Source organism: Arvicola amphibius, chromosome 3, assembly GCF_903992535.2.
Source record: "Arvicola amphibius chromosome 3, mArvAmp1.2, whole genome shotgun sequence".
Classification (NCBI taxonomy): Eukaryota; Metazoa; Chordata; class Mammalia; order Rodentia; family Cricetidae; genus Arvicola; species Arvicola amphibius.
In genome coordinates, this window is record NC_052049.1 from 105,907,089 (window position 1) to 105,920,984 (window position 13,896).

General features: G+C 35.1%; 1 pseudogene; it reads left to right on the top strand.

Moving 5' to 3' along the window:
- The first annotated feature begins 8,646 nt into the window (after positions 1 to 8,646).
- Positions 8,647 to 10,461, top strand: LOC119810032 (annotated as a pseudogene).
- Positions 10,462 to 13,896: the final 3,435 nt, after the last annotated feature.

Genomic DNA, 13,896 nt, shown 5'->3' on the forward strand with positions numbered 1-13,896 from the left:
GAGACAGGTCGACACGCAGACCTTCCAACACTGGTACCAAAAGCCCTTCTTTAATAGAACCATGGAGGCTTAAATACCCTGCAGTCAATGGCCAACAGATGAAAATCCCATCCTCTGATCCTCTAAGCTAGGCACAGCTTCTAGTTACTTCAACTAGAAGGCTCTAGACAGGGAAGAGCAGCTGAAGGCCAGGACTTAATTGGTACCAGCAGATTCAGTCTACGATAGTAGAGAAGACATGGTGGCAGAAGTGTGTGGTGGTTTGTCACAGTGCATCTTCAGTCAGGAAGCCGAGCCAGATATAAAACTTAAAGTCTGCTCACAGGACCTCAGTTCTTCTAACAAGTCTGTATTTCCCAAGCATTCTACAACATTCCAAAATAACACTGCTAGTTACAGTGTCCAAGTGTTGAAAAACACAAACCTGTGATTGATATATCACACAAAGCAGCAATAAGAATTATGTTGTCTTAATTATTTTGACTTATGCTAGTGTGTTGGATATTTTCTCACCTAGGAGTATATTATTTCTTTGATTCTTTTCATTATCTATATTCTTTCATGAAGTATTTAACGTTCAAGTAAGACTAGTTGTATTGGGATTGCTGTGTCATTCCCTCCCAGTTTGCTAGAATGACTTAGCAGGTAGCTTCTCACCCCATATAGTTAGGCTTTATCATGTAATCTCCAGCACATTCCTGAGAATAGAAAGCTAATTTTAGAAGCAGAAATAGTAAGAAATAAGCCCATAATTAAAGTGTTCAGTAATAATTAAGATAACCATGCATTTATATTATTAATGCTATGGAATGTAGAGAGTATGCTGTATACTACGATATTAGTAAGGGCAGTAATGTACAGAAACTAGGAAGGGTAAGACAAAGAATTGATATAAGAGCAATGGAATAACAAAGAGAAAGGAAAAATTAGTAGAAAGTGGAATTTGGATATCATTATGGTAAATGGAGCTTAAAGTTTATTAATTAGATGATGAGGTATTTGACTACACTAAGAGAGTAACACTCCTACCTTTTACCCACTCTTAATTGAATTTCTTCACTTCAACATTCATAGCTTTGAGCAGAAATAACATTCTGTCTACCCTGCCGAAGGCACCCTTGATGTTTTGTTTTAATTAAATAGTATGATTCCCCTGATATACACCAGTTTTAAGTCAGCTGCTAGGCTCTGTCCACAAGGGAAAAAGACTAAATAACATATAAATAAAGACCTATTATACTTATACCTGACTTAGAAATGTCAGAGGTGCTTGGACAAATGTACTGAAAAAAGAAGAGACCACAGATATCAGTCCAGACTGCTATATCCAGCAAAATTCTCAGTCATCATAGAAACAAAATAATATAGAGCTGGACTGTGGTAGCACATGCTTTTAATCCCAACACTCAGGAGGTAGAGGCAGATAGATGGATATCTTTTCAAGGCCATCCTGGTCTACAGACTCCAAAACTATACAAAGAAACCCTTTCTCAAAAAAACCATAAATAAATAAATAAATAAATAAATTCCACAATAAAGTCAATTTTAAAAAATATTGCTCTACAAATGCAGCCTTACAGAAGTTATTAGAAGGAAAAGATAAACCTAAGGATCTTAACTACAGCCTTGAAAATGCAGGGAATAAATAATCTCATGCCATTAAAATCAAAAGAAGAAAAATACACATCTACACACATACACACACACCACTACCACCAACACCAACAAAATAACAAGAATCAGTAATCATCAAGCACTGACAACTTTTGAAATCAATGGACCAAATTCCCCCCAAAAGACAAAGACTAAGAGAATGGATGTGAAAACTGGATCTATAGTGTGGCATCCAAGAGATGCACCTCAGCGTCAAGAACATATATCACCTCAGGCTAGAAGGTTAGTAAAAGATATTCTAAGCAAGAAAGTCTAACAGCGATCTGGTATAGCCATTTTGATATCTAATAAAATAGAATTTAAACCAAGATTAATCAGTAGAGAAAGGAGAGGATACTACATTCTCATCAAAGAGAAAATTCCCACATGGGATATTACAATTCTTAACATCTATGACACCCAAACAAGGGCAGTCTAGTTTATAAAAGACACACTACTATAATTTTAGTTGCGTATTGACCCTTACACACTGAGAATGGTAGTGTTCAAAACCCTACTATCACCAGTAGATAGGTGGTTCGGATAAAAACGAAACAGAAAAATGTTGGAGATAGATGTCATTACCTAAAAGAACCTAGCAGATATTTATACACTATTTCATCTAAACACAAAAGAATATGCCTTCTTCTTTGTATTTTCTGGAACTTTCTCCAAAATTGCCCATATTCAGAAACAGGCAAATCTTAGAAGTTATAATAAATTGAAATAAGTCCCTGCATTCTATAAAAAATACACAGATTAAAACTGCATACAAAAAGAACAGAAACCACAGAAAGTTTAGAAACTTGTGGAAAATGAAAAACTCTCTGTTGAATAAAAAATGGGTAATAACAGATATAAAGAATTTCCAGAATACAATGAAAATGAACACACAGCATACTCAAATTCATGGAACACAGTAAAAGGGGGTTTAGTAGGAAAGTTCATAGCACTAGCTGCCAACATATAAAAACTGAAGATATCTCATAGTATCAACTTAATATGACATCTGAAAACTCTAGAACAAAAAGAATAAACAACATGCAAGAAGAGTAGACAGCAAGATATAATCAAACTGAGGGCAGATATCAGTAAAATAGAAACAAAGGAAAAGTATAAACTATCAATGAAACAAAGAAAAAATCAACAAGATAGACAAACTCTTATCCAAACTAACTAAAAGATAGATAGAGAATATCCAAATTAATAAAATCAGAAAAAGGGGCATAAAAACAGACACTGAGGAAATCCAGAGAATCATAAGACTATAAGTATAAAAACCTGTTGTTCAATACATTGGAAAATATAAAAGAAATGGATAATTTTCTCCACAGGTACATCTTACCAAAGTAAAATCAAGATCAGATAAACAGTTTAAATAAAGCTATAACCCATAGTGAAATAGAGGCAGTCATTAAAAGTCTCCCAAACAAAGAAAGCCAAGGGCCAGATGGTTTTACAGGACAGTTCTACCAGACTTTCAAAAAAGAACTGAAAAAAAAGATAATCTCATCAGATACAGTAAAGCCCTCTGGTAAAATCTAACACTCATGATTAAAAACAAAGCTAAACAAAACAAAACCTGGAATTGTTTAGGGGTAAAGGGATGTACTTAGACAGAATACAGTTTATGGCAAACTCATCCCAACATCAATGTAAATAGAGAGAAAACTCAAATAATTCCTCTAAAATCAGGAATAAGTCAATGTTGTTCACTCTCTCCATGTTTATTCAATATAGTAACTGAAGACTTAACTTGAACAATAAGACAAATGAAGGAGCATAAGGAGATACAAATTGTAAAGGAAGAAGTCAAAGTATTCATATTTTCAAATAATATGATAATATACATAAAATCTTAAAAATTCCAATGGGAACTCCTACAGCTGACAGACACTTTCATAAAGGTAGCTGGACACAAAATTAACTTACAAAACTCAGTATCCCTTTTATATAAAGATGGCAAACTTACTGAGAAAGAAATCAGGCAAACAATATCTTTCACAATAGTCCCCAGAAATATAAAATCTGTTGGATAAGTCTAACAAAGCAAGAAAAGTTGTGTATGATAAAAATTGAAGTTGCTGAAGAAGACATTAAGAAATAGAATGATCTCCCATACTCATGAACTGGTAGTATTAACAGTAAAAATAGCAATCTTTAAAAAAGGAAAGACAAAAAAAAATTGCTCCCAGTACAAAACAAAATCCAATTTACAGATTCAGAATTCCAACACAATTATTCATTGAAATTGAAAGGAAAATTCTTGGCTTTATCTGGGCAGTCAAAGAACCCAGGATAACTAAAACAATCCTGAGTAATAAAAGAATGGTTAAATGTCTCTTCATTCCAGATTTTAAGTTGTATCGGAGAGCTACAATAATAAAAAGCACAGCATATTATCATAAAACAGACATGTTGATCAATAGGATAGAGTTAAAGATTTGACACAAATCCTCATACATATCTACCTGATTTTTGATAAATAAGTCAGAAATACACACTGAAATAAGACAACATTTACAACAAATGATGCTGGTGAAACTGGATGCCTACATGTAGAAAAATGCAAATAGATCAATACTTATTATTCATCTCAATACTCAGCTCCACATATATCAAAGATCTTAACATTAAAACAATATGTACTGAATCTTATATGAGAAAGTGTTGAATTGCTTTGAACTCATTGGCACAGGAAAGACTTTATGAGCAGAATGAAGATAGCACAAACACTAAAATCAACAATTAATAAATGAAACTGAAAAGTAAGGCCAAGAACACAGTCATTAGGACAAAGTGGTAGCCTACAGAGTGGGAAAAGACTTTTATCCAATCCATATCACGGAGAGGACTAAAATCCAAAATATATAAAGAACTCAAGAAACTAGATACCAAAAACCAAATATCCAGTTAAAATTGGAGTACATATCTAAACAGAATTCCCCAATGGAAGAAACTCAAATGCCTGATAAACACTTAACAAAATGTTCAATATTCTTAGTCATCAGAGAAAAGCAATTCAAAGCTAATTTGAGATTCCATTTTGCACCTATCAGAATGGCTAAGATCAATATCCCAAGTGAAAGATCATGCTGTTCAGAATGTAGAACAAGAGGAACACTCGTCTATCTTTTCTGGGAGTTCAAACTTGTAAAGCCACATCAGAAGTCAGTATGGTGGTTCTCACAAATTTAGGAATTTATCTACATCAAGATTCAGCTATACCACCCTTTAGCATACACCCAAGGGATAAATCATCCTACCACAGGGATACTTGCTCAACCATGTTTATTGCATTGTTATTGATTCATAGTAGCCAGAAATGAAAACAGTCTAGATGTCTCTCAACAGAAGAATGGATAAAGAAAATATGATGCATTTACAAAATGGACTATTACTCAGCAGTTAAAAAATGGCACCATGAAATTTGCTAGCAAATGGTTTCACCTAGAAAAAATTACTACAACTGAGATTGACCTAGACTCAGAAAGATAAATATGCTATGCATTTTTTTATTTGGGTATTAGCTATTAAATCAAGTATAACTGAACTACAATCCACAGACCCATAGAGGTTAGGTATAGAGGAGGCAAAGGGGTGCCATGCAGATCTTTTGGGGAGGAAGAAATAGTATGGATTTATATGCGGTCTAGGTCATCAGGAATTGTAGGGTGAGGCTTAGGAGAAGGGGAGATGTGCTTGAAGGAAGGAATGTGGGGGAGAGTCAGCTGGAATTGAGAAACATTTAATGAGTAGTATGGAAACCTAGTGCAGTAGACAATTTCTAAAAAAGTAAGTGAAGGAGATTATAGTGAAGGCTCCAAATAATGAGGGAGATAGAATTACAACTGGCTATTTCTTGGTACCAAACAAAGTTTTCTGTTGTAGGACTGGATCACACACAACTGTGGTTTGGCCAAAAAGGACCCATGGAAATCTCAAAACAAATCAAGTTGTGGCCACAACAAAAGTTTACCCTCCACAAAATGAACAGAAAAGCTCCATTGTTGAAGACAGCACAAATGCAACTCTTTCAATATGAAGAAGGAGAGCTTGTGGCCATAGTTTTCAGCCATAGTTGCTAGTGTCTTTAGTATGGGAAGGTACTCTGCTCGCTAACAAACAATAAACCTAGATACCAATTTAGTCACAAACCTTTGATCTACAATCCATTCTAACTGAAATATATGCCAGGGAAATGGCAGTGCAATGTTAGTTGGAGTAAATAACTAATTTTGGTTTTGATTTAAGGTCTACTTCATCAGTTGGAACTCATACCCAATACTGTTTGTCTGACGATGAACTGGGGATTAGAGAGCTCAGAGGCCTAGGGTAAAGTCAAATAAAAATAAAGTAAAATAAAATAAAATAAAATAACTCTTAACGATGTTCTACCACCTAAAAGACTTCTTACTGCAGCAGACAGGAACAAATGAAGATACCAACAGTCAGTCAGTTCACAGAGTGAGACCTTGGGGGATACAGTTCGATAAGTGACATCTCCATCAAATTTCTCTAATTGGAGCTCAACGAATTTCATAAATGCAAACCAGAAAGAGTGAAAGAGCCAGAGAAGATGCTGGATGGCAGAACACGGCCCGCTAAATCTACTGAGCAAAGTTTACATGAACTAAGAGAGACTAAGTCAGCAAGCAAAGCAACAACACAGATCTGCCCGAGATCTTCTGCATACATGTTCTAGCTGCCAGTTTAGTATGAAATTCCTGGATGTGTGAAAGAATGGCTCATTGATTCTCATGACGATATTTGAGGTTCTTTCTTCTTCTGTTGGTTTGCATTATCCAACTTCAATGCGATGTTCTTCTTGTATATCTTTTGTTATAATTGGTTATTGTCTCTTAGAAGTGTGCTCTTTTCTATTGCAAGACAGAAAGGGAGTGGATTCAGAGGTGTAGGGGGGTGGGAAAGACCTGGGAGGGAGTTGAGGTAAAGAAAACTATAATCAGGAAATATATTTAAAAAGAAAAAGGGAACTTATTTTATACACTCAAAAAATCAGAAAATTATCATTAATAAGTGAGTCAGTACTGGGAATATAGTCAGTGGGTAAGAGCACTTTCTGCATTAGTGGGATATCCAGAGTTTTGATCCAAAGTATGCAAGTAAAATGTGTATTTAATATTAATTAAAAAGGAAATTAGATATACAAATAATTGGTGTACTAGTGGTATTTATAGCAAATATAAAATAGTAAGTCTTGGTTGGAAACTAAGGTTGAGTAAATAACTTTATCATCTCAAAAGCAAAAATAGACAATGATTAATTGATCAATCTACAGGTAGAAAGATAGTACAGGAACCAGATAAATTATTATATACAGTGGGTTAATCTTTGAATTTCTAATGTTTACTGTTTCAAATTGACATTTTAAGCTTATCCAGGAAAAAAAGGGCTTGGTATTTTTTTGTAAAATTTGATTTTTATTATCATAAAATCATAATTATATTCAAAGTATTCACCCTAATGGTGCACCATTCTTTGCTACCCAGTTTTTTTCTTAGTCCTATAGAATGTCTTCAATAGATCTAGATGCACTTTTGGTGACAACTGAGATATCTTATTATTGGGCGGAAATATTAATGAGAAAAGGATGGGTTTCAAGGATACTTTTTACTGCTATACTTCAAGGTATGACCCCATATATGATATCCAATTCAAATTTCAATAGCGCCAAAACTGAGAAAGTTCATTTATCTGAGTAGAATATAGAATAAAGGGTAGATAAAACTTATCAGCCCCTTTTCATATAACCAGTAGAGTTCTAATACCTTTTGTAAAACACTGAATCACACAGTGAGATAGCTCTTTTATTCAACAATATTACTTTATAATGTTTTGCAGTACTGAAATTGAACCACAGATTTATTTATTCAGGGGAGAATTCTACACTAACAATATACCAAATCATTTTTATGAGGCTATTATACAATTATAAATAAAAAACTGTCAGAGAAATCTGCAGTTTTGTGTTACAAAGTGGGAAATCTGGATTTAAATTTATATTGGCCTGAAATCCTCCTTGTAGGAAAGTTTTCTACAGTGTTGTTCATTGATCTAATATTTGCTACTATATTCATAAGAAAGTTACATATGTTAAGTGGCTTTGTTCCTAGACATTCTTCTTTCCGAGTTCTTCGAAGTATAATGAGGAGAATGAGAAAGGGGACCAATCAAAACTCTGCCCTGAATCTCAAGTACCCCTTCTGGGAAATGACATTATCTCTACGCATCCAGCACTAGTTATGACACTGGATACAAACATAAGCTCAGCTACTTCTACCTTCAAGAGCTCATCCAATGTGGGAAGAAATCCTGTAGCAAAGAGAATAATTTCCTGTATTTCCAATAAATTTTCTAAGGAATCTTGATCTTAAGATGCATATTCTTTTTAAGTCAACTCATCCTTTAGAGATTCATAGAAGATAATAATTTTCTTTTGTATATGTGAAAATAAATTTCTGGTGATTTTTCTCAAATATAGATTATGTTATGTTTCCCATACTACTTCTAGAGGAGCACAGGTTTGTCTTGCTGATGATTATAACCTGCTTTATTGCTGTTAACTGCACCCTCTAAGGACAGTAAAGAGAAAAACATCATGAGTTCTGGTAGCAGAGAAGGCTCCAGAAAACAAAGGTAAGCAAAAATAATTTTTGCTTGACAAATTACTAAATTTACTTACATACTTCTCTTTGCTGCCCTAATTACTGTTAAACTCTAGGAAAACCAGGGGGAAAAATGCTCAGAGACATCGAGGGTCTACATACATATCTACTGGATATATGGAAATAAAATGGGTGTGAGGAAAGAGGAAATGGGGCTTTTTCAGGAACTAAGAAGAACAGTTGTGTTATTTGTATGTCCTGCTGTATGTTCACTAAACCCCCAAATTAGGAAGCAGCCACTCCAGTTTTTCCCCTGGAATCAAAGATGGGTTACTGGTAAATGTCATTTTTTCTACTCCTTTTATTACAGATGCAACTAATGAAGCAAATGACTATGAAAAGTAACTCTTCAGTGACTGAGTTCATTCTTTTTTTTCTCATTTTTTTTATTAAAAATTTCCATGTCCTCACCTCCACCTCCCACTTCCCTCCCCTCCCTTCCACCCATACCCCCACTCCACCCCTCTCCAAGCCAAAGAGCCATCAGGGTTCCCCTCACTATGTTAAGTCCAAGGTCCTCCCAGCTCCCCCTAAGTCCAGGAAGGTGAGCAACCCAACTGACAAGGCTCACAGTGAGCCCATCCATGCTGTAGAGTTCATGCTCATTGCCGTTGTCCTTGGGTTCTCAGTCCTCCTCAACCGTCAGCCACATTCAGAGAGTTCGGTTTGGTCCCTTGTTCCATCAGTCCCATTCCAACTGGACTTGGTGGTCTCCCATTAGATCTGTCCCACCATCTCAATGGGTAAACGCACTCCTCACGGTCCTGACTTCCTTGTTCATGATCTCCCTCCTTTTGCTCCTCATCAGGACCTTGGGAGCTCAGTCCGGTGCTCCTATGTGGGGCTCTGTCATTTTCTCCATCCAATGCCAGGTGAAGGTTCTATGGTGATATGCAAGATATTCATGAGTATGACAATAGGATCTGGACATTTTTGGCACCCTCTCCTCAGCTGCCCAAGGACTAGCTGGGGGCATCTTCCTGGACACCTGGGAACCCCTCTAGAGTCAAGTATCTGCCAACCCTAGAATGGCTCCCTTAAGTAAGATATATAATTCCTTGTTCCCATATCCACCCTTCCTATATCCCAACCATCCTATTCCCCCAAGCTCTTCCCATCCTCCACTTCACACTTTTCTCTCCCCATCCCCCCACCCCCATCCCACCCCACCCCCAAGTTCCCATTTTTTGTCCGGCAATCTTGTCTACTTCCAATATCCAGGAGGATAACTATATGTCAGTTCAACCAGGGCTCCAGTTGCCCCTCTTTGTCTTCTTGATAAACTACACAGCCACTGTGGTGGGAAACCTGAGCTTAATGAATCATTTGTCTCAATTCACATCTTCACACTCCCATGTACTTTTTCATTTTCAATCTCTCATGCATTGATTTCTGTTATTCATTTGTTTTCACTCCCAAAATGTTGATGTGTTTTGTTTTAAAGAAGAACACCATTTCTTTTACAGGATGCATGAGTCAGCTATTTTTCTTCTGCTTTTTTTTTTTTTGCCAACCATGAGTTTATGTGTTGACAGCCATGGCCTATGATCGCTATATGGCCATCTGTCAGCGTCTCCAGTACACAACTGTCATGTCCCCTAAGATCTGCTGTCTCCTGATGTTTGGCTCTTACCTGATGGGTTTTGCTGGGACCATGGTTCACACAGGATTTATGATCAGGCTCAGCTTTTGTGATTCTAACATCATCAACCACTACATGTGTGACATCTTCCCTCTCCTCCAGCTCTCCTGCAGTAGCACCTATGTCAATGAGCTTGTGAGTTCTGCTGTAGTTGGAACAATTCTCATTTTATCTAGCATCATTATTTTAGTCTCATATGCTCTGATACTTTTCAATATCATTCATATGTCATCACGTAAGGGTTGGTCCAAAGCCTTGGGCACTTGTGGGTCTCACATCATGACTGTTAGTCTCTTCTATGGATCTGGGCTACTAGCTTATGTCAAGCCATCTTCTGCTGAGACTGTGGGCCAAGGTAAATTTTTCTCAGTGTTTTACACTCTTCTGGTTCCCATGCTGAATCCTCTTCTTTACAGCCTCATAAACAAAGATGTCAAAGATGCTGTGAAGAAAACCATGAAGAGAATCACAAGTTGAGTGAACATTCTACCTTCCTTAATCCTGCTGTACTGCTTTGCCTTGTTCTTCTCTTTTTGTCTTTCTCAATATATTTCTTCTGCTTTTGTTTCATCTCTCTGAAGTCTGGAGATTTCTTATAACCCCTCATTCTGCCACTATGAGATGTAATTCTGGTGTCTATTTTTCCCACTTGACTTGTTTCCAGCTTAATTATAAAACTCCACGATGTTGGTCATTATCTACCTCAGAACAAGACCCTCTTTTCCTGGTCTTTCTATTCCTAATAACAACAAAACCTATGGCTTTTTGTTTGAGCCTTCTCCTGATGGAAACTCATAAAGTGTGCTCTCAATGCCCTACTTCTTCCTCTTCTGAGACAATTTTGGTTTTCTTTGCTTGTTTCCTGAAACAGCAGAGATTTTATTAACTAAATTAGTAAAATGAGATGAGAGGGCAAAAATGTAGGTACAGCCTAGATCTCGAAATTTCAATATTATTTGAGGTATTTCTGAGAGATTATATTTTTCTAGACTTGAAGTGTCATATCTGTAATGAAATTCTGTACTATACTTAAATAAAATATGGTTCTTTAAAGACTGAGTATGCATTCAATCTATTCTTTTTAATTGACCCCCACAAGATACAGAAAATATGACATTTGGTTTTGAATAGAACTGAAATTTTCGCTGTCCTTCTTTGATACATGGATTGGTCTATAATTGTTTTTAAAGTGGCAGACCCACAATCATGCTACAAAACAAAGCACCATTTATGTGACACTGTATGTGTCTGTATATGTATATGCATACACACACACACACACACACACACACACACACATATATATATATATATATATATGACAGATGTAGTTTTGTAAAAATCTATTTTATTCCTTTAAAAACTAAACCACAGTTAGACTTGAAGTTTAGGAATAAAATACATCCTTGCTTTTGATTGAGTTTGCTTCTCAGGGCAAAAAATAATATAGATATCTATTTTGTTGTTTTTACATGATTCTATTATCTGAAAGAGAAAATAATTATGTGACTTTTTAAGGCCATTCAGCTTATTCATGAGACTAGATTTATACTCATTGCATTTGGTTAAGAAACGCAAGGGCTGAAAATTGTGAAAAAAGCAGACAGACTTTCTAGAGAGTTGTTTCACAGTGACTGTAGAAATTAGGATTGTGTCAGAAAATAGACTCAGTCATGATGCCTTATATAGAGATGATGCAAAGATTTCAGATCCAGTTAGAAAAGTGTACATGTTCCTACAGAAACCTCAAATTAAAGTGACACAGGCATGGGAAAAAGAGTAATAAATAGTTTCATATTTTTATCATTAGTGATAATTTTTCTAGGTTTTTGAGACTGAAGAGATTGAGTAAGCTTTTCTGATGACTCATGTTCAGTTACTTAAATGCATATTTAAGGATCCTGATACATGTCACATATTCATTAGTACAGAAAAATGACTTAGCCAGAGCAGAAAAAAATAGTTAATAGTACACACTATTTTCCTTTGAACATTTTTACAGGACTCAAATCCTTAAGAATAGATAGTCCTTCATGAACATGTTAAGATTTTTCTGGTGACACAAGTTTAAAGTTTTAGTTATTCTACTTAGTGTACCAATCTCAGACCCAAGAAATGATTGTCCACAAATCAAGCCTAGTGAAATAATGAGTTTGCTAGAGTTGTTCAGTATCTGACAGGAGTATAGAATACTTGGATGTAGCTGCATCACTAAGAAGACCTAGCTGTGGTCAATGGCTCAGTAAAGTCCCATCACTGTTAAGTCATAGCCATCATGGTCAATGACTCACTAAAGTGCAATCATTGAGAAGCTCTCAGTTCTACATAGAGTATGTTTTTCTTCAAAGACCATTTACTGGTGACATATTCTCGAGTCAGAACTTTGTAAATACTGTGTGCTTATTGAATATCAGCAGCTTCACCCTTACCACAAGGAGAGAATTATTCAGTTCAGAGGCAATGATATAAAAACAGTGATTATTTCCTGTATGGAGTAAAATAGATCTTTAAACTGTGATTCTTTAATTTATGAAGCGCATGATACTTGAAAAGTTCTAAAATATTTGTTTGGATATATAGGTTGAGAAATCCTTATACTAGTTAATTCATTCAATCAATCTGAATAAAACTATTGATACTAGAGTTATGCAATTTTGACTTATTATAACATTTTTATGATCATCAAATTTTTCTACCATTGACTCTCATGGATATGCTATGTTTTTGTATTTTTGATTCATTCTTTGTAGCATGTGTATGATTAAATTTGTGAAACCTATTCATATAGACATACTTTGGTAGATATACAATGTTTCTTAAGGACACAGAGTCAGTTGTGTAAAACCCAGACCTAAAATGCACTTAAATACAAAGCAAACATGGAATCGTAAGTTCAAGATACAAAGCATCATTTGAGAATTCTTTTCTAGTTAGCAGCTTAGTCTGTTGGAGAACAAAACAGAGTATAACTTGGCTTAGTTTATGAGATAAATGGCTTTATTTATTTATTTATTTGTTTATTCCACCTGCACGTGTGTGTGGTGTTTATAAGAATGTGTGCATACACATAGTATGTATATGCATGCGGGTGCCTGAGTTTTTCTCCATCACTATCCACTTATACAGTGAGTTAGGATCATTCAATTGATAGCCAAGCTCACCAATTTATCTAGTCTAGACAGTCAGCTTGCTCTAAGGACACACTTAGATTACAAACAGATTAAGGTACCCACCTATGGATACTGTTATGTGAATTCTCAGGTTGATCTTCCTTTCTCAATCTTACTTACATAGCAAGTTCTTTAGTGCTTTATTCGTTGAGCTGTCACTTAAGAATAAAAGGTTTACTTTAAAAGTGTAATAGTTTTTATTGATGTAGAAAATTAAAGTTTACTATTGATATTAAAACCATATTTAATTAAATTTATTACTAAAATTATTGAATATGACATAATTTTTAAAATTTAACATAGTAAGTCAATTAGTGGTAAAATAATGTTAAAGCTTATTTACAATTAATGACTGGTTGTGGCATAAAAATCTTTATTAGAAATGTATACAGAGTCTGGATATATTTTTTATCTATTCTTCCATCACTGTTTCTTCACTTATTTATCTCAAATTTCTAAATATATACTTTGGAAAACTCTGTTCTAAAATCTGGTAAAAACTTAGTAAACTCATATTAAATCATGTTTGTGATAAAAGCTTAATGACTTTGAATAATAAAAAATAAGTATTGTTGCATAAACAACCATATTTCTGGGTTGAGCTATCAAGAGAACATGAAGCTAGAGATCTCAGAAATTTAATGTATTAGTACTTGTAGTGGTATTTCACTTATATTGTAATAAATAAAACTTGCCTGATATTCAGAGAGTAAAACAATCATACTGGTCAGCTTTACAGACC